This window comes from Dermacentor albipictus, chromosome 1, assembly GCF_038994185.2.
Source record: "Dermacentor albipictus isolate Rhodes 1998 colony chromosome 1, USDA_Dalb.pri_finalv2, whole genome shotgun sequence".
In the NCBI taxonomy this organism is placed as follows: domain Eukaryota; kingdom Metazoa; phylum Arthropoda; class Arachnida; order Ixodida; family Ixodidae; genus Dermacentor; species Dermacentor albipictus.
The window spans coordinates 51,631,850-51,651,991 of NC_091821.1; the positions used below are offsets into that span (position 1 = coordinate 51,631,850).

Consider the following 20,142-nt stretch of genomic DNA (forward strand, 5'->3'; position numbering starts at 1 on the left):
TTGCTTTCGCAATAAAATTACAATAAGAAAACTTATAACCTTGTCACTGGATCTTCGGTTCTGGATCCACCGGTTCGAAGCTCGATCGGAGACTGAAATTTTCTCGCATAGCTTTCTTTGTATTGTTAGCTTATGACTATTAATTAAGGATGTTTCGGGATAGTGGGCCACATAAACGATACGGTACGTGTGCGGTGAATTATCTCCGAAGCGGCTTGGATGAAAACTGACTCACCTGACGCATAAGCAAACTTGCAGGTCTTGTCAATTGACAATCTCCTATGGGCCCCTTCCACGGGGAGCTGAAACAGTCACTTATTACTGCCGGACTTTTCCAAGTTTGTATCAAAAAGCGGCTACATCCTGTGGCACTCTGGTGCACGAGAAAGAACCCCAGTGGATCGAAATTTCTGTGTGTGACTCATCCACGACGTCTGTCGTCTCTCAATAACGTTGACACTGGACAATCGTTCATCTTTTCGTGAATACATAGAATAGATAAAGGTATTCTTCCGGAGAATATTTTATTGGTTGAACAAACGTGTTCTTCCCACTCGGCGCACTTGTCCGTTGCCGTGCACTGTGCACGTTTCGGTGGTTGCCGCGCGGGCGTATATCCATTAAAGGGACACTAATTGAGCTGTATTAGTAAAGTAAGCTTAAAGGGGCCCTGAACCACTTTTTATCGAAGTGGAGAAAGGCACTTGAAGTGAAAATAGGCTATTTCAGAAGTACTTTGCCGCAAAGAGTACTTGAATGCGTTTAGCAAAAGTGGAGTTATTGGCAATCAAACACGGCGACCGCTGTGCTCCCGTTCCTTCTTCAATGCCTTGCACTGCGAAGGCAACGGCGCAGTGGGGCGTGTCCACAACGCTCCGCCTTGTAAGTGTCACCGTGGCGCGCAGTTCAAATTTCATTTAGGATGTTACGGTAGACTCCACGACTGCCGCCTTCGGATCCTTACGATGGGCTAAACATAAGCCAAACGCGGCTGTCCTCAGTGAGCCGCAGTGTGCTTTACCAGTGGATTCGTGGCGGCACCCCGTGGCGGACGCGGTATCTACTCCATGTAGCCGACCGCAGCTTGATGTCAGCTATCGGCCAATAGCAGCCGTCTAAGGGAATGACGAAATAAGCGTTCGATGACGAAAAATGCGCCCAGTAGTGAGTGAGGACATGGCCTTCGGTTGAAAAGAGAGCGTTTGAGACAAAGGTGACTTCGCGATTCGCTTGCGAGCTCCTTGCACCGCGTACGACAGCAAAACTTGGCTCAGATGTTCACAGCAGAGTATGCTACTCACGGACTACGTTATTTCACCCAGCCCGAAGGGTGGTTCAGGGCCCCTTTAACAAAAGAATCCACTCTGAGCGTGAGAAAAGGCTTGGTATGGCAGAAACGATGCAAAATCTAAAAGGGATTGGCGATGTTGCCTTAACTGTTTCGCACACCGTCTAGCCGTGAGGTCGTGGATGTCTTATCGGGCCTAGTAAATCATTCTTTTATCGGTAAATAATATGGAGTACATCGTATTCTAAAAAAGCGAAAGACTGAACTTAGCAAGTTCGCTAGTCATTTAGCCTTCAATGCTGCGGGTATCGCCGTCTCATGCCCATGCATTGCCGTGCAGCAGTTCATCTTCTTTTAATTAAAACATCGCAGTGACGCAGTAACGCCGAGCTAGGCCTCGGCGTGAAGTTGAAAAGTAGTTTTGAAAGAATATTTTATCTAAACAGGAGCTCGCGGGATCGAATCCCGGCCGCGGCGGCCGCCTTTCGGTGGGGGAAATACATAAAACGCCCATGTCCCGTGCAGTGAGGGCACGTTCAATAACCGCAAGTAGTCAAAACTAATCCGGATTCCCCTACTAAGACATGCCTCATAATCAAATCGCTGTTTTGACGCGTAAAACCGCAGAAATGAATCCAAGAATACTTTATCAATCTGAACTGATTTCGTGTTTCTCTAGCGTCCTTTTAATTTTGGGTGGCTTGATGTAACACCCGTTGGTATTCTTTTTTCCTGCGAAGCACCAGCCCTTCTAGAAGCTTGTCTATCCGTGATTGTTGCTGCAGCCCTCGGTGAGCCTGTTCATCGTGCTTCTAGACAACTGTGATCATGCCACAGTCGCCGCCGCCGTCGTCGTCGTCGTCGTCGTCCGGCCCTGTAATTTTGCCCGGGAGGTTGATTTTTTTCTTCTTCAGTGCTCATCTCGACGTGGCATATAAAACTCCGGCCTCGATGATGGACGCGGCGAGAAACTCTTAAACGAGAAATATGCGTCCGTTGCGTCACGCCTCGTGCCGTCTTGAAGCGCGTACGCTTCAGAGCGCCGACCCGACGGGCGCAGCCTTGAGCCAACTGCGAATTTTAGGCATTTGGGTAAGACACTGCAAGTGCGCTTTCGCTAGTCATTTCCCTCTGAATGCTGGGGGCATTGCCGTCTCGTGCCCATGCATTATCCTGCAGCAGTGCATCTTTGTTGTAAGCGGGGGCCTCGTCAGCCTCATAGCCGCTCATATATGCCTTATTTGGTGGAGAAGATGGAACGATTCACCCCTTTTCTGATTTTTGTCGAGGCAGTTTTCTACGCTAGCGTTTTTTAATGGTCAGTCTGCCTTAGCGCCGAGATTACTAGGCACCGAGCAAGTTTCTGAGAATTCTATATGGCTCCGGGAGTGATTTGTCTGTTAGTAAAAAAAAATATCTACACATTCACTCGCACTAGCTGTTACGGCAAATGGTTTTCAGAAATAGCAATCGCCTGCGGCGTCTGCATGGCGCCGCGTAAAATTTGAGGTTTTGTTGCGATATCAATTATATGGACACTGCAGGCGCATTTCTGGCGTCGCCGTCGCCGTTATGTTCAGTATAAAGTCCAGGGGCGATAACAACTTTGCCGCGCGTCGTATGCTGTAGGTGCGAATTAAAACGTGCGAGCGTGAGCCGACGATGGCGGCTCAATCTCACGCACTCAAGGGAGGAAAGTGGGGAGGGAGCGCGCCGTCTTCCTTCGTAAGGCACCCGGGTGGTGGAGGGGGCGTTCTACTCGGGCGGCTGTTGCGTGTGATGCGGCCGCGCGGGCCCTATCTTGAATGCGATCTGCGATGCGGACAGAGCGCGCCGAGTGTTGATAGCTTCATGTGCGCTGTGTTTTGGCCGCTGAGTTCGCGTTGAAGCAAGAGGCAGCACGAAGGTCAATTCGCTCGCTGCTGCTGCCGTGCTTCCTCAGTCCAATGTTTTGTTGGCCAGCTTCCGCGGTCATCGAGTGAAATGTGTTCACGTTTTCTTGTGGCGTGTGACACCATGCTTGTTAATTTAGTTACTAAACGAATGCGTACACAAGTTTATACGGCCGATAAAAGTTACGTCGTATAGCTGTCTACTAATTTGCTATCGAAATCGATGCTTCGCCTTTTGGGTGAAACTACGACTTTTTTGGCGCTTGTTTAAGCCTGAAATGTTTGTTTGTGTGTGTACGTGTGTTTGGATGGTGTTCGCACTGCTTCCACACGGAAATGAGCCGCCTTAGAAATGCGGCTTCTTGTCGTGGGAAAAAAATTGCAGGCACAGCGAAAAGCAGAAGGTGAGCGATAGCGTTGGCAATTGTGAGTTTTGTTTTCTTACAAGTCGTTGTAGTACAGGCCTCGTGCGTCGGTTGCATAAACATGGCACACTCCAACATCTAAATGGCAGTCTGCGTATGTTGTGAATTCCCGAAAGGAAATTAGCAGGAATAATTGCATGTTATAATTTTCACCAATAATAAAATCCTTTAGTGATCTTAACGGGAAAGAAGGTCAGCTGGAGCACCGCGGTGGGAAAGTGTTTTTAACGCACAATCGTGGTCCAGCTGTGCTGTGATGAATCCAACTTCTACGGCACTGTATGACCTCGCAGGGCACTGTCAATGAATCGTCAAGCTTCCACGTATTCATTTTTTCATTATAATGTACTTGCTCTACGTTCCCTGTGACTCGATGTCACTTACAGTTACCTATGAGCACACCTAACGCAGATGTTTGGCGCGTCAACAGCTGCGGGGTTAGGGGTTCCTCATAAACAGTATTCATCTGATTGCGCGATGCTGGTCTGCTTCTATGGCAGGACCGACACCCCATTATGGTAGTGTGTTCTCTCTTCCGTGTATGATTACCCCTGTGGACCTGTACAGGCAGGTCGATTGTTAAAGGGAACGTGCAGGCAGCTGACTCACATCTTAGGGTGCTGCCGTTGCTGGTGCCCGCGAAAGTGTTGTCGATTCACTACGCAGGTACGTCACATACAGAATAACCAGCGCCATCTATTTCATGTCTTATGCTGCAAAGCTGGACGTCTCCGGACTCAGAGGGAAATTATTCGCTTATGCTCCTCTGTAATGTGTGTTCCCTTGAGCCAAGTGACTTATTTGTGCATTTCGGATCACACCTATGCATCATGGGCAATTCCAGCTTCATTTGCGACTCCGTGTTCACTTCTTACGCTTGTATACATCGTGCCGCACCACAGGAGCTCGTGTTTCTTTTTGCTCTCCGTGGTTGATATACTGAACTTGCGACAACGTTCTTTCTATATTATATTATTTGCTCCTTCTTTTAACTGCCAGATGAAAAGAGAGTATCTGTCACTGTTGTAGGGTTTCGATCTCTTTAATTTACTGTCATTTGAACAAAAAGCTTGGCCTCCATTCCACGCTGTGAAAGTGGTTCGACAGCGAAGTTGTAAACGACAACTATATATAGAACGATTACCCTTTGCGACGTAGCTTGAGATTATTCGCAAGGCGGCATTCACATGCACTTTACCTAATTATTAGCCTAAGCTGTTTCAACCGACTGCGACTTGGCTTGCGCCGCTACTTCGTGCACCTACGAAGAGCGTACTAGAAGAAAAGAAATTCACTTAACCACACTTTCGCCGCACCTCGTATGCAGTGCCAGTTACTCGGCGGATTTTTCTTTTACATACGTAAGTGTAATTACACCCCTCACTGCTTCGTATGCTACGGTTGCCGCTTCCCAGCGACTGCGGCTTATGTAACCGTAATTATTACCAGGAAAAGCTTGCGGCGAACGCTAAGCGCGAGCTTTCTGGTTCTTTTTTACGTTACCCCGCGCGGCCGGCGCCGCCGCTGCCGTGTGGATGGATGAATGCTATGAGCGGCCCCTTTGGAACGGGCGTTGCGTTGCGCCACCAAGCTCTTGTTGGGTGGATGGATGGATGGATGTTATAAGCGTCTCTTTTGGAACGGGGTGGTGGGTTGCGCCACCAAACTATTGCTATTATACTTCTTAATGTCCTACCTAGGTTAAAAAGAAATAAAGAAAAAAACCAATATGAACTCCCACAACCAAATTTTTTGATCCCGTATTGCGAACTGTGCTTTTGTACGTCTCCGTTTTTTGTTGTTTCCCTACTTTTCTTCCACCAATGCTCCAATCGCCTCTTACTAATCCCTATTGCGGACAGGTTTACTTTTCCACTGCTCTCGCTGAACCCGAGGGCTTCAAGGCGGCCAGTGGTGCCTAAATCGACCGCTGGATAGACGTTTTCACATTCTAAGGGCTCATTCACAACGGCGACTGACAGTAGTCGCGCGACCAAGTTGGTCGCAAAGGTCGCAAACGGTCGCTTTTCTCAAAAAAGCGACCATTTTGGGCCGGTCGCTCTCTGCGCGATTTTTCAGTCGCACGCTAGTAGCTGAAGCTCCAGAACATCTGACATGCCTGCTCGGTATGTAAGCCCTCGAGCTAGGCTGTCTGCTCTTTCGTTCCCCGCTACGCCTGCGTGGCCTGGGACCCAGATTATGTGTTGTATGGGTGTCTGCTCAGCAGAGGCTGCTGCCCCACTGATTATTCTGAGGGCCATGCCGCTAATTCTGCCCTTCGTATAGTTTTTACACGTGTCTTTCGAGTCTGTTAAGATGTTTAGGGATCGGCCTTTCCTATAGCCTTCTGCTACCGCCAGCGCGACGGCAATTTCCTCGGCCTCCGTTATGCCCACGACCTCCACTGAGGCTACTAGCATGCGAGGGGGGATACACAGAGACATTACAACTATACAGGGGGACTAGATTCAAGTACCCACCACCACACAAAGCCCTCACGAGGGAGGAAGCAGTCGGCTGGCGTAGGCTACAAACAAACTCCTTCCCCAACTTGTACATCTATAACAAGATGTCACCAACACAATACAGAGCAAACTGCCCCTGGTGCGGCGACACACCCACACTATACCACATCACATGGGAGTGCGAACGAAATAAAGCATTCCACCAACACGAATTCCCGAGTGCGGAGCAATGGGAGAGCCGGCTCACCAGCAGCGAGCTCGCGGCCCAAAGGGCCTTAGTGCGGCACGCTGCTGATGCAGCGCGACTCAGTGGAGCCCTGGACTAGGGGCCCAACCTTGCTGAAGAGAAGCCTCAAGTCGCCGGCGCCAAGACAGACGACGGAGGCTTCGAATCCGCGAATCTCTTAAACGATCTCATTAAAAGTTTTCTACTACTACTACTCAGTCGCACGACCGTGGTCGCAAAGCTGATAAACCAATTAGCGGCGCACCGGAAGTGATCTTTCATGTGTCTACATCCGGCCTCCTCCCGCGTCGCGGCAAATTCCGCGTAGATTCCGAGAGTTTTCGCTGAGAACGATCATCTCCGGGATTGCGACTTGCGGGTCGCGCTCAGCCGGGCTTACCGGTGTGAACATCAGTCGAATTTGGTCGCTTTTTGATCGCGAGTCGCAAATGGTCGTGCGACCTCCTCAAGTCGCCGGTGTGAATGAGCCATAATAAAACGTGCTCCACAGTTTCCCTAGCTTTACCACAGCAAGCACATGCTTCTTCTTCCTTCTTATATCTCGCTTTATAGGTGCGTGTTCTAAGGCATCCCGATCTCGCTTCGAAAAGTAATGAGCTTCCCGTTGAGTTATCATAAATTGTTTCTTTCCTGATTACGTTTTTTCCTCTTAAGAACTTACTCGTGGCAGGTTTCTTTTCCATTGCCGCCACCCATGAGAATATTTCAGCCTCTCTGACTTTCCGCTTGACCTTCTTCGTTAAATGCGGAGGCGAGCGCCATTTGGTGGTGCTGCAAGGAACCCAGCGGCGCACGCGGCGCGCGCTTCCCGTTGATTGGTTAAGTTTTTGCCCACGTACTCGACAGACCCATTGGGAGGTAGAGCTATACAGCTTCGCTGTAAAAAAAAAAGTATTTGGTGGGAATGGATTCGTAAAATCGGAAAGTTCGCACAGTCGTGACCGACATCATGGAGATCATTCAAAGGATTGAGAGCTCACCGAGCAGAAAGATTGTCGCGTTGCCGGAGAACTTAATCCGTGGCGAAAATGTACATGTCGACAGGATGCCAATCCGAAGCCTGTAGCCGGTTTTGTTCAGGGATCGCAGCTCTAAGTTTGTTGCGTTAATGGCATGAATGTACGTGTGTACTTCGAGATTGTTGCGAGGCCGTCAAAGACAAGTAGCTGATCGTCAAATCGGCACAAATCTACATTGCTGTCCTTATAGAGAAGAGAGAGAGATTACTTTATTTAGTGTCCAACAGTTTAGGGGCACAAGCCCAAGCTTAAGCGGCGGTCAGCAGCCCTTTAGCCCTGGCGGCCTCCTCGGCCAGCTGGGCGGCCCAGAGTTCGTCTTCCAGGATCGAGCTGTCCGAAAAAAAAAGAAGACATGTTAAATAACTCTTTGTTTTCGTCTTTGTCTCCAACGCACGTAGCTCCACCCGGGTTTTCCCGCTTCAGCACGCCTCTGCGTTGCCTGAACCCGCCGCGGTTGCTTAGTGGCTATGCTGTTGGGCTGCTAAGCACGAGGTCGCGGGATCGAATCCCGATCCCGGCGGCCGCATTTCGATGAGGTCGAAATGCAAAAACACCCGCGTACTTAGATTTAGGTGCACGGTAAAGAACCTCAGGTGGTCGAAATTTCCGGAGTCCCCCACTAAGCGTGCCTCGTGATCAGATCGTGGTTTGGGCACGTAAAACCCCATAATTTAATTTTTTTTTGCGCTGATGCCTGGTGGAGAGGGACGAAGACGAGGGCGATCGTTCCCCGACATTTTCCTTTAATTGATTTATGAAATTGTGCAGGCCTTGGAAGGCCCAAGAAGGCGGCATAACATACATATACAATATAGCAGAACATGTGGAATCGAAGTACAACACAAATATATTGCGACAAGCACGTTAGAAAAGAAAAGTAAAATGTTTCATTCTACAAACACTGCAACAAAATCATTTATGCAGCACAGCTTCAGTAGTGCATAAGTACAAGTCATTAATGAACTAGAAAAGCAACAGTAACCATAACAATGACAGGTTCATCAGGCATGCAGCACGTTCAACTACAAGTTAACTAAACATGAAAAACTCAGCCAATTTAATTAGACATATGTTCAATCGAGTGAATGCTGGTCATTTGTTCAATGGGCAGGCGGTTCCACCCCATTATTGTGCGAGGACAGAAAGAATATCTCAAAGCGTTAGTTCTGACCATACCTTGGAAAGGCGAATTCCAAATTAGATGAACTTTTCACATATGCAGAAGTCCTTAAGGCAGCTCAAGCAGCCGCCAAAGACTCGGCTCCTGGCCCTGATACCATCACGAACGCGATGCTTCGGAACCTGGACGCTAGAGTCCTGACTAAAATCACAGAACTGTTCAATGGCGAGAGGTGGCTCAAAGGCCAATTGCCCCCGGAATGGAAACACGCTAAAATTATCATGATTCCCAAACCTAAAAAGCCCCCTCAATAGGCGCTCTGAGGCCCATTTCTCTCACGTCCTGCCTGGGTAAACTGTACGAACGAGTAGTACAAATAAGACTGCAGCGGTACCTTGCAGAAATAAGACGGTTTCCAAACACCACGATAGGGTTCCGTACGGGGCTGTCCTGTCAAGACGCATTCTTACTGATCAGAGAAGAAGTTATAGCTAACATCGCCCGCAGAGAGGAAAAACTAGTGCTCGCACTAGACCTCAAGGGAGCATTTGATAACATTTCACACAAAAAAATATTGGAGGAACTCGAATTGACGGGATGCGGAGAACGAACATACACTACGTGCGGGCTTTTCTCGCCAACCGCACCGCCACAATAGGAATCGGTCAAATCGCTTCCCAAAAGTTCAATATGCCCAGTAGAGGAACACTCCAAGAAGCAATAATCTCTCCTTTGCTGTTCAATATAGCGATGTGTCGCCTGGCGCGACAGCTGGACCAAATCCCGGATTTGGTTTACACACTGTACGCGGACGACATAACGCTGTGGGCAGCAAGGGGCTCTCTGGGACACAAATAACAAGTACTACAACAAGCAGCTGAGGCAGTAGACAAATTCTCGAGGAGCAGTGGCCTCAAATGTGCCCCCGAAAAATCGCAGGTCATTCGGGTACACTCGAGGGGCTACATATCCAACATCGTTGTGGAAGGACACACGGTCCAAGAAATTAAGGTGATGCGGATCATGGGTTTCTGGCTCCGAAGTAGCGGGAACGCATCCCACACCATCAAAACATTGAAAACCACCGCAAATAACATTGCGCAATTTATCCGTCGCGTAACTTATAGGAAAGTGGGCATGCAAGAATACGACACGCTGAGGCTCGTCCAAGCACTAGTGATAAGCCGAGTCACGTACGGCCTGCCCTACCACTTCCTTAGTCGCGAGGAGAAAAGGCAGGTCGACATCATAATAAGATCAGCATACAAAGCGGCCCTCGGACTACCCAAAGGGACGTCCACAGATCGCCTGCTAGCATTAGGAGTACACAACACATTAAAAGAACCAAAACAAGCCACACTAATCTCCCAGAGGGAACGCTTGAGCTACACTCACGCAGGACGGGCCCTACTGACAAGAGCACGTATTTCCCCCCGCCCACAATTTATCAGCGAACACGTATTACCACTACCAACCCCAACACGAGCTCGAATAACAGTGGCCCCCATACCCAAAAACATGCACCCTGAATACAATAAAGCAAGGCGAAAAGCACGCGCACAACATATTAGAACAATGTATGAAAATAATCCCACGTACAACACAGTATACACGGACGCAGCCGCGTATTCGAACGTACACTCGAATGCCTGTGATGCCCAAAAGAACCTCAGGAGGTACGCAGTGGCAATCGTCGACACGAAAACACAGCAACAATTTACGGCATCCGTCAAGGGAGGTACTCAGGCGGCTGCCGAAACTTTCGCCGTGGCAATGCCATGGCCCTCGCTCACGCGGAACGCACGCAAAAGAGCGTCACCATAATAACAGACTCACAAGAAGCATGTCGCCTTTTTCTCAGGGGCCACGTGACCAAAACATGTCACTCAATAATACCGACGAAATTCGGCCATCATCACCGGATTCTATGGTGTCCAGGCCATACAGGCCTTGAGGGGAACGGACTGGCCGATTAGCTAGCCCGAGGTATTATTAACCGGGCCGACTCGACTGGGACGGTCCCACGTAGCCACTGTAATGACCCCAATCCAACGAATGCCCGGAAGATTCTCGCTCATCAGCGTGCAACCAGGAAAAAATACCCTCCCCCTCACCTACAACTCAGTGGAGAGGAAGCTGCCAGCTGGCGCAAAATTCAGACTGGGGTATTCCCCCACCTTAAATTACAGAATGCCATGTTCCCCACTCGCTACAGGCCCGACTGCCCGTGGTGCGGAGGCATACCAACATTACAACACATTACTTGGGATTGTGAATCACACCCGTTTGATAAAACACACCACACAATGGAGCAATGGGAGGCACAGCTAACCAGCTCAGACCTGGCGGGACAACAGTCCGCTTGACCTGTCTTATAAGACAGGTCAAGCGGGCGGCCTAGACCAGCGGGGCCTTGGACTAAAGGGTCTCCGACCACTGCACGTAAATCATTTAAGCCAATAAAAGTGTCTCTCTCTCTCTCTGGTACTGTAATATGTTAGTGACGCAAAGTGACGATGTCTTGTTCTGCGGGCCGTAAGTGGACGTATGTAAGGTTGGGGAGAAAGAAGAAATTTAAGTCTGCGGATTTTCTTTTTTAATTGCAACGTCTTAATATTATGTTCAATAATCAGTTGGCTTGGGGAGTCAAGCGATATTTCGAAAAGACAAACCTTACTGCTTTACGCTAAATCATTTTTAGGGCATCAATGTTAGCTTTAGTATAATGATCCCATATGGTAGCTGCATATTCCAGTTTAGGAGGGACAAGGGACGCATAACAAATTAGACGAGTTTCAGCAAGAGCGTATTGTAGTTGCTGGCTGAGCAGGTAAGGTTTCCGGAAGCCGGAGTCGCATAGGTAAGAAATGGAGGAGTTCCATCTAAAGTTATTAGTTAATGTTGCGCCTAGGTACTTGTATTCGCTAACCTCTGTAAGTGGCTTAGACGCAAGGCTGCAGGCAAACGATAGCTTATTAACTTTTTTCGCAATTTTCATGAAGGCTGTTTGGCTATATTAAGTTCCATATTCCAATGAGCGCACCAAGATTGAATGTTCTTGAAAGTTGAAATTTAATTGAATTTGGTCTTGAGGGCAGGTAATTTCGGTAAAGCGCTAACATTCGTCGGTAAACAACTTAATTTTTACAGGCGGAGTAACAGTGTCAACGATGTCATCAATATGTACGTGAATAACAACGGGCCTAAAACACTGCCCTGAGGAACACCAGAAGTAATGGGAAGTTCACTAGAAGAATAAGTATCAGTAACGTTTCGTTTTCTCGCCCTTGTTCCAGCATGCCTGATCAGCTCGCTGGTGCTAAACTGCTGTTGCCAGACGTAGAATTGTTGAACGCTTTAATAGCCGTTGAGGTTTTAGTTTCACTTGAATATTGTACTTGAAGTTTGCCCTATAGCCTACGTTTTTGACATTTGTCCCTTGCCGCAAGTGTAGCTAAGCAGTGGCCCCGAAAGGTTTTTTTTTTTCGCGCATTGCTTCGTACGGCTTTCCAAAATCAAGAAAGGGGCTAACAGATGGAATAGTACACTGTGGTATAAAGGTCATGAACAGGGATAAGGTGCCTCAGAAAGGATGGCCAACGTTTCGATAGGAGGACCTATCTTCGTCAAAGGCGGCCTCGTCATCCTCGGCATGTTCGTTTTAAAGGGTTAGTGCAGTGACGTCACGTGCGGTTCTTGTCGGTGGCGGCTGGTTGTAAAGGGAGAGACTTCAAAGAGAATGCGTGCTGTCGCCTGACGTCTGCGAGCGTGGTTCCCAAGACGAGGGGATCAGAGCGGGAGAGTGGGAAGGTGGGGAGAAAAGAAAAGAAAGAAAATGGGAGAATGAAAAAAATTGCTTGATGCATTGCTACCACGCTACTAAAGTCACTGACTGCACTGACCGCCTGACCGGCTCGTCTAAAAACACAAGAACATGCCGCCAACGACACCCCTGAATGCTCCCTAACCTCTCGCTACCCCCCCCCCCCCCCATGCCCGTCTTTTTCTTTTCTTGTTCTTTCTTTCTCTCTTTTTTTCGGGATCCTCTTCCTAGTTTTTCTTTCTCTCCTTTTCTTCCTTTTCTTTTCTCCCCGTCTTCCCACTTTCCCGCTCTTGTCCCGTCGTCTTGGGAACCATGCTCACAGACGTCAGGCGACAGCGCTCATTCTCTTTGAAGTCTCTCCCCTTACAAGCAGCCGCCACCGACAAGAACCGCGCGTGACGTCACTAAACTAACCCTTTAAAAGTAACATGCCGAGGATGACAAGGCCGCCTTTGACGAAGATAGGTCCTCCCATCGAAACATTGGCCATCCTTTCTGGGGCACCTTATCCCTGTTTATAACCTTTACACCACTTCGTACGGCTTCACTTCGCACGGCTTCGTACGGCACCACTTCATACTGGCGACTGACAGTGGTCGCGCGACCAAGTTTGTCGCAAAGCGACCAGTCGCAAATGGTCGCTTTTCGAGAAAAGCGACCATTTTGGGCCAGTCGCTCTCTGCGCGATTTTTCAGTCACGCGACCGTGGTCACAAAACTGATAAACCAATCAGCGGCGCACCGGAAGTGATCTCTCATGTGTCTATATCCGGCCTCCTCCCGCGTCGCGGCTAATTCCGCGTAGAATCCGAGAGTTCTCGCTGAGAACGATAATCTCCGGGATCGCGACTTGCGGGTCGCGCCCAGCCAGGCTTGCCGGTATGAACATCGGTCGCTTTTTGATCGCGAGTCGCAAACGGTCGCTCGACCTCCTGAAGTCCCCGGTCTGAATGAGCCATAAGGCGTCAGAGACATACTCAAGTTGTTAATGGGAACGCTCTAGCCTCCCTCTAAGTGTCACTGAGAGGCAACTCATTTGAGTGCGCTTAGTTTTGAATCCGAAGTCTGTGCGTATGTTGTGATGATGTAACTTGCGTAATTGGCGAGGGAGGGCGTTTATGAAAAACCGAAAACTGCGCTGGTGTCGTCACCGTTGCCTTCTTTGTGTGCAAGATTAACGTATTTGATGTAAAATACGACTAACGCTCCGGCCAGTGGCTGACCTGTGTCATTTATTTAACCTGTTTCTAGTAAATGCTTCAGACCTAATAATGTGAGGAGGAGATCGTATTTTAATTAATTAATTAATTTATTTATTTATTTCTATCTGTTACTGCTGGCCCAACTGCCAGGCATTGGGCAGGAGTGGCTGTTTCAAGGGGAAAGTGAGTAGCATGCCATCAAAAAAGAAAATATGAAAAGGAGAAAAAAGAAAGATCTGGTAGGAAAATGTTGGACATACACTGTATAGTGGCGTTGTAGCGTTACAAACGACGACGTAAAAACAACCCCCCCCCCCCCTGCCATTCCGAAATATGAGTATAAAATATTACACAGAAGTGTCGCCAGAAAACTGCGTAGGAGGAAAGTGAAATGAAAAGGAAGCCAGAAAGTCGCGGGGCGCATGTGGGCGCACAGTTGCATAAAGCATGGATGCAAGAGTGCTGCTGCATGTCTATAATCGAACAAGAAACCTACAAGGCTAACACATTGCACAATACAATAATTGCAGTTGCAGTCTTCTGTGTGCGTGCATGAGCAAAGGTAACATCGGGCTTTGTGCTACACTTCCTGGCAGAGCGTTCCATTTGTGAGTGGATCGAGTGAAAAAGAAATATGTATTTTTGCACAAGGTGGTTTGACACGAGTATTCATTTAGTTTCATAGAATGGGAAGCCCCTGTCGGGCGCCGCTTGTGTTGTGTGCACGATGTTTTGTCTATATTTATTTGGTCGTGATGGAATTAAGTGCAACATTTTCATTCTATCTCGATACATCTTGATTCTAATGTTTCAAGGTTCGCGGCCTGTGGAAGGGTGCTTACGGATGTGTGATGCCGATAGGAATTAAAAATGAATTTAAAAGATTTACTTTACACACTTTTGTTCATACTGATATTTGATAGGGTGTACGGGTCCCATATAGGAATAGCATATTCTAGCGGATACCTTATGAATGTTTTGTAAGCTAATGATGTGATCACACTCGTAGCCAAGTTTATTCATTGCTTTTTTTTGATGTGGAATATATGGGGATTCCATGTAAGCTATGACGGGATCACGACTCTGAGGTACTTGTATTCTGGTACGGGCGACAAGGCAGTGGCCGTTAACGGCGTATGCATAGGACATTATGTTCTTTTTTCGTGTTATTGTCATGGACACTGTTTCCTTTAAATTTACACACTTCAATTTACTCGCATTTCAATAACTGATCATACGTGTTAATGGACCGGAACTAAAAGCCTTGAACGTGGCTTCAAAGTTTGTCACTCTAAGCACCACGCTTGTTTAACGGATGAGTTCAAAGCAGCCTGATCTGTCTCATTTTTAATTTCTTGGTATAAAATGCAGTCATATACGAACAAACGGATTTTCGCTGGAATGCGTTTTAATATGTTGGCAATAAAAAAAAAGCTAGAAAGAACTACGCGCGGAGAACATACCCTCGGGGGATTCCAGATTACACCATAGAGTTTCCGGAGTTTGTTTCACCATTAATGAGACTAATGATCTTTAGACGCCCGCACGTGGGATTCGCCTGTATCAAGCGGAGCAGCGAATGGTTTTTGAGCATGGATTCAAATGCGCGACCTATGTTGTGAAAACCCGCCGTGGTTGCTCAGTGGCTATGGTGTTGGGCTGCTGAGCACGAGGTCGCGGGATCGAATCCCGGCCACGGCGGCCGCATTTCGATGGAGGCGAAAACACCCGTGTACTTAGATTTAGGCGCACGTTAAAGAACCCCAGGTGGTCGAAATTTCCGGAGTCCTCCACTACGGCGTGCCTCATAATCAGAAAGTGGTTTTGGCACGTAAAAACCCCATAATTAAAATTAGGTTGTGAAAGTACTAACACGATTCCTAAGCGTTTTATGCTTTGGTCGTATAGGCTATTGAAGAAAGTGTATTTTTTTCTTTTCTTTATACTATAAACCCTGCCGATAGTACTTGTGTATCCTTTAGAGTGTAACGTAAAAGCGAAAACTTTTTTTCTGGAAGGGCGATAAGTGTAAAGACGTGACTTTGGTAAGTGCGGGCGTGCGCGCTGTTCCTTCGTTGCTCGCGTTTTTCTTCAGAGGATATAGAAGGCAATCGGTGAGCTTTCGAGGTGGTTCCGTCTCCTTCCCTTCTCTCTTCTTTGTCGCCACTGCAGAATTTTTTTTTTGTGTGTGTGTGTGTGTGTGTTTACGTATCGTTTGAGAAACTGCTGCCGTTATTAGCGCATGGAACACGGCATGAAAGTTGATGCTTCCACGTTATGCTATGTTCACACTACGGTCGTAACGCGCGTAAAAGCTCTTTTGGCGTATCGAACTTAACGGCTGTAAAAAACGTTACGGCAGTTAAGCCGGCACCTTTGTTCACATTTACTGCTGCTTAAATTACGGCTTTTACAACAGGCCAATCAAATTTGGAGCTGCAGAATCGACGTCACCAGCGGTCCAATATGGCTCTTGCCAACATGCGAGCGCTGGCCGAGATCGAAGAAATTCACGCTCAAAACAAACTTATAGTCATGTATTCAATCGCCCAAAGACGACGAAGGCGACGCAGAAGGGTTTGGGTGCGGCAAGTATTTCTCGACAGGGCCGTGGACGGCGATTTTCACAACCTTTTCGCCAAGCTCCGAGTTGGTGACGCTGCGATGTTTCATAACATCATTCGCATGTCGCCCCAGCAGTTCCGCTTCCTTGAAAACCTAATGAGACCACTCATCGAAGTTCGGAGCACGCATCTGCGGCCATCGATTTCCTCGGCGGATAAACCAGGTGAACTGAAAACAGTCTCGCAAGGCGCACTGCAAAAATTTTCACGAACACAGCCAATCGTGCGCACGGAATGGCGGAATGGCACTTCCCGCGCCCGGAGCTGTCTGCAGACGGGAGGACGGAAGTGTCGTCACCGGTTGTTTAAAGCCGAAAGCTTGTCGGTCATTGGCTGTGTCGCAACGGTCGTAACATAAGTCGTAAATGTTGCCGACCCTTTAACACTCTCACCCACGATTTTTGCGAGAATTGCGCACGTTGGTACCTTTACGTTCGCAGTCTGAACTAGACGCATGCGCTTGTTGCGCTTCCGCTTACGTATGTTACGAAAAATCGGCGCCTTACGAACGTAGTCTGAACATAGCATTAGTCTTATGCTATGTTCACACTACGGTCGTAACGCGCGTAACAGCTCTTTTGGCGTATCGAACGTAACGGCTGTAAAAAACGTTACGGCAGTTAAGCCGGCACCTTTGTTCACATTTACTGCTGCTTAAATTACGGCTTTTACAACAGGCCAATCAAATTTGGAGCTGCAGAATCGACGTCACCAGCGGTCCAATATGGCTCCTGCCAACATGCGAGCGCTGGCCGAGATCGAAGAAATTCACGCTCAAAACAAACTTATAGTCATGTATTCAATCGCCCAAAGACGACGAAGGCGACGCAGAAGGGTTTGGGTGCGGCAAGTATTTCTCGACAGGGCCGTGGACGGCAATTTTCACAACCTTTTCGCCAAGCTCCGAGTTGGTGACGCTGCGATGTTTCATAACATCATGCGCATGTCGCCTCAGCAGTTCCGCTTTCTTGAAAACCTAATGAGACCACTCATCGAAGTTCGGAGCACGCATCTGCGGCCATCGATTTCCTCGGCGGATAAACCAGATGAACTGAAAACAGTCTCGCAAGGCGCACTGCAAAAATGTTCACGAACACAGCCAATCGTGCGCACGGAATGGCGGAATGGCACTTCCCGCGCCCAGAGCTGTCTGCAGACGGGAGGACGGAAGTGTCGTCACCGGTTGTTGAAAGCCGAAAGCTTATCGGTCATTCGCTGTGTCGCAATGGTCGTAACATAACAGTCGTAAATGTTGCCGACCCTTTAACACTCTCACCCACGATTTTTGCGAGAATTGCGCACGTTGGTACCTTTACGTTCGCAGTCTGAACTAGACGCATACGCTTGTTGCGCTTCCGCTTACGTATGTTACGAAAAATCGGCGCCTTACGAACGTAGTCTGAACATAGCATTAGGCGTCGCGTGCGCTCGTTGTGTTTACTGCGCGTGTTGCCCGAGCTGAAAAGAGGGCAGCGGGAGGGGAGGGAAAAGGAGGGAGCGAGGGGAATCGCGAATTTCGTCAAACTTTAGCTATCCTGAATAGCGCCTGAGGCGTATATCTTTGGGAGTAAAAACCCCATTAAGTAAACTCTTGAGGAGTAGACTTCTCACTCACCGGATCTCCTGCCGGGTTGGAATCCCGGCTGCCGTGCCCCGTGCCATTCTGCGGAATGCAAGAACGCTCGTGCATACTGACACGGCGGTGTACGTCAGAGAAGCTCGTGGGGCCGAAATGAATCTCGAAGCCTCCTTCATTAAGGCATCCTTCGTATAGTCCTTCGAGACCGTATACCCAAACGAACGCTTTCGCGTGCGCGTCGCCGTGTTGGCGCTTCCGCGAACGATGCAGGCCGTTTACTCGAGCGTGCGCGGCCGCCCATAAAAGAGCTCAGCTGTAGGCCTCTAGTTAATTCCGGCCTATTTCGCCCGCGGGGCGAGCGATCGCGGAGAGGCTGTCGCGGCTTCCATCTCGCAAGACTTGCCTGGCTACAAGAAATAGGGGCCATGCCTGGCCGATCGTTGCGTAATCGCACGTTTCGTGTGCACGGTTTGTTGGGTGGCGCGTTGCGCTTTCCACCGCGCTCTCGCGCAATCAGATGGAAATGGTAAGATATGCGAGAATATAAATATTTGATACGGACATACCGCTAGATGCTGTGGCGTAGCACAGGGCCTTTCCCTTGCATAGACTATCCGCCGGCGCATTCACTGATGCCTTCTTCTTACGCGTGGCGCGTTGCACACTGGAAGGAGGCGCGACAATGCTTGTTTGCGATCGATGGCTACAAGAAATTCGCCATGAGGTGATCAGAGTGGCCAGGAAACGATACGCCGGCGTCTGCGTTTCGCAACGCGGGGCAAGCGTCTGCGAATAGCCTCCAGCTGTAGCGCGCGCTGTCGTTCTCGGCAGTTCTCTCGGAGCGCTAGCCGGTCGCGTGCCGACGCAGACTTACCTCTAATATGTGAGTTATTGAACGAGGCTCACGGAATAGCATCTCAGGAAAAGAATACTTGATATTTCAGCGAATATTATCACACATTCGTGTATTGGAGAACAAGGCAACTAACTCCTCATCTTCCAACTTGAGCATGCAACCTTTGATTTGCTGACCTTGCAGTTCTGGCGAACGTTGCAGCACGCAATCCTCGCCAGCCTTTGTGCGAATTTACGTGCTGTGCGCGGTTGCTTAGCGGCTACGATGTTGCGCTGCTACGCACGAGGTGATGGAATCCAATCGCGGCCGCATATCGATAGCGCGGAACTGCAAGAACGCCCGTGTATATCGTGCAAATTGAGTGCACGTTAAAGAACCCCCAGGCGATCAAAATTAATCCGGATTCCCCTACTGCGGCGTGCGTCATAATCAGGTCGTGGTTTTCGCTCGTAAAAGCTCAAAATTTAATTTTTAATTTGTGCGAGTTTGATCTATAAAAACATGTATTTTATCCGAGGCGCAGCATTGACGCTAAAACGCTATATCATTGTTGTTGTGGGTCTGCGAAAAAATCTGTGGAAAAAGGGACAACTTATGGTTACTGACCTGCGTTGTTAGGATCGATGCGTCTCGGAACTGTGCTAACGTTGGTATTTCTGCGCATATGATATAGGTGCTAATAGGGCGAATTGATGCGCAAGAAATGTCTATGAACTTACGGATCTCGCATTCGTGCCAGTTGATTCCGCGGGCGAGTGTCCAAGGGAGAGATTAACTGGCGCGACAATGGTCTTCATGTGAAGGGCACACTCCGGAACTGGTATTGCACTGATGTCGCATAGCGGGACTGAATATAGCATGTCAGAATGGGTTACACCTATATAGCTTAAACTTGTCTTCGATTTCGCTCAACCTTTCGTGGAACCCGCCGTGGTTGCTCAGTGGCTATGGTGTTAGGCTGTTGAGCACGAGGTCGCGGGATCGAATCCCGGCCACGGCGGCCGCATGTCGGTGGGGGCGAAATGCGAAAACACCCGTGTACTTAGATTTAGGTGCACGTTAAAGAACCCCAGGTGGTCGAAATTTCCGGAGTCCCCCACTACGGCGTGCCTCATAATCAGAAAGTGCTTTTGGCACGTAAAACCCCATAATCTAATCTTTCGTGAAAATGGTAATGCCGCGCATATTACCTTCGTCAAATCGCACTGCAGGTGTCCCGTTAAAACAGCGCTTGATCGCGTCCATTGGTTCCTCTTTCTGTTAATACGTCTTGCTGCAAGCTTGGAAAACGAAAAGCTTTTTCCGCAACGTCTTGGTAGTAATCACAGAGAAGTGACAGAGAGTTGCGGTCTTTAATGAGATCTTGAGGTGTATATACCTGGCTTGCCGCATGGCCTGCTACTATAGGTGTTGGGTGAAATATATGATGTAACACCCGCCGCGGTGGCTTATAGCGGATGGTGTTGCGCTTCTAAGCACGAGATTGCGGGATCAAATGCCGACCTGGGAGGACGCCTTTCGATGGGAATGCAATAATACCGCAGTTTTGCCCGAAAGATGAAGCATCGATTGCGATAGCAAATTAGTAGACATCTATGCGAAG

The 20,142-nt window shown here is 48.7% G+C and overlaps 1 protein-coding gene and 1 long non-coding RNA gene across 3 annotated transcripts in view; one reads left to right on the plus strand and one right to left on the minus strand.

Moving 5' to 3' along the window:
* The window catches only part of LOC135911998 (glycosyltransferase 25 family member-like), an 873,389-nt gene that overhangs the window by 295,328 nt on the left and 557,919 nt on the right, over positions 1–20,142 (plus strand). The gene's annotated exons all lie outside the window — the stretch shown is intronic.
* On the minus strand, positions 7,516–18,128 carry LOC135911990 (uncharacterized). Its single transcript, XR_010567531.1, has 2 exons — positions 17,720–18,128; positions 7,516–7,666 (listed from the first exon to the last, which is right to left on the minus strand). It is a non-coding gene; the product is annotated as an uncharacterized lncRNA (long non-coding RNA).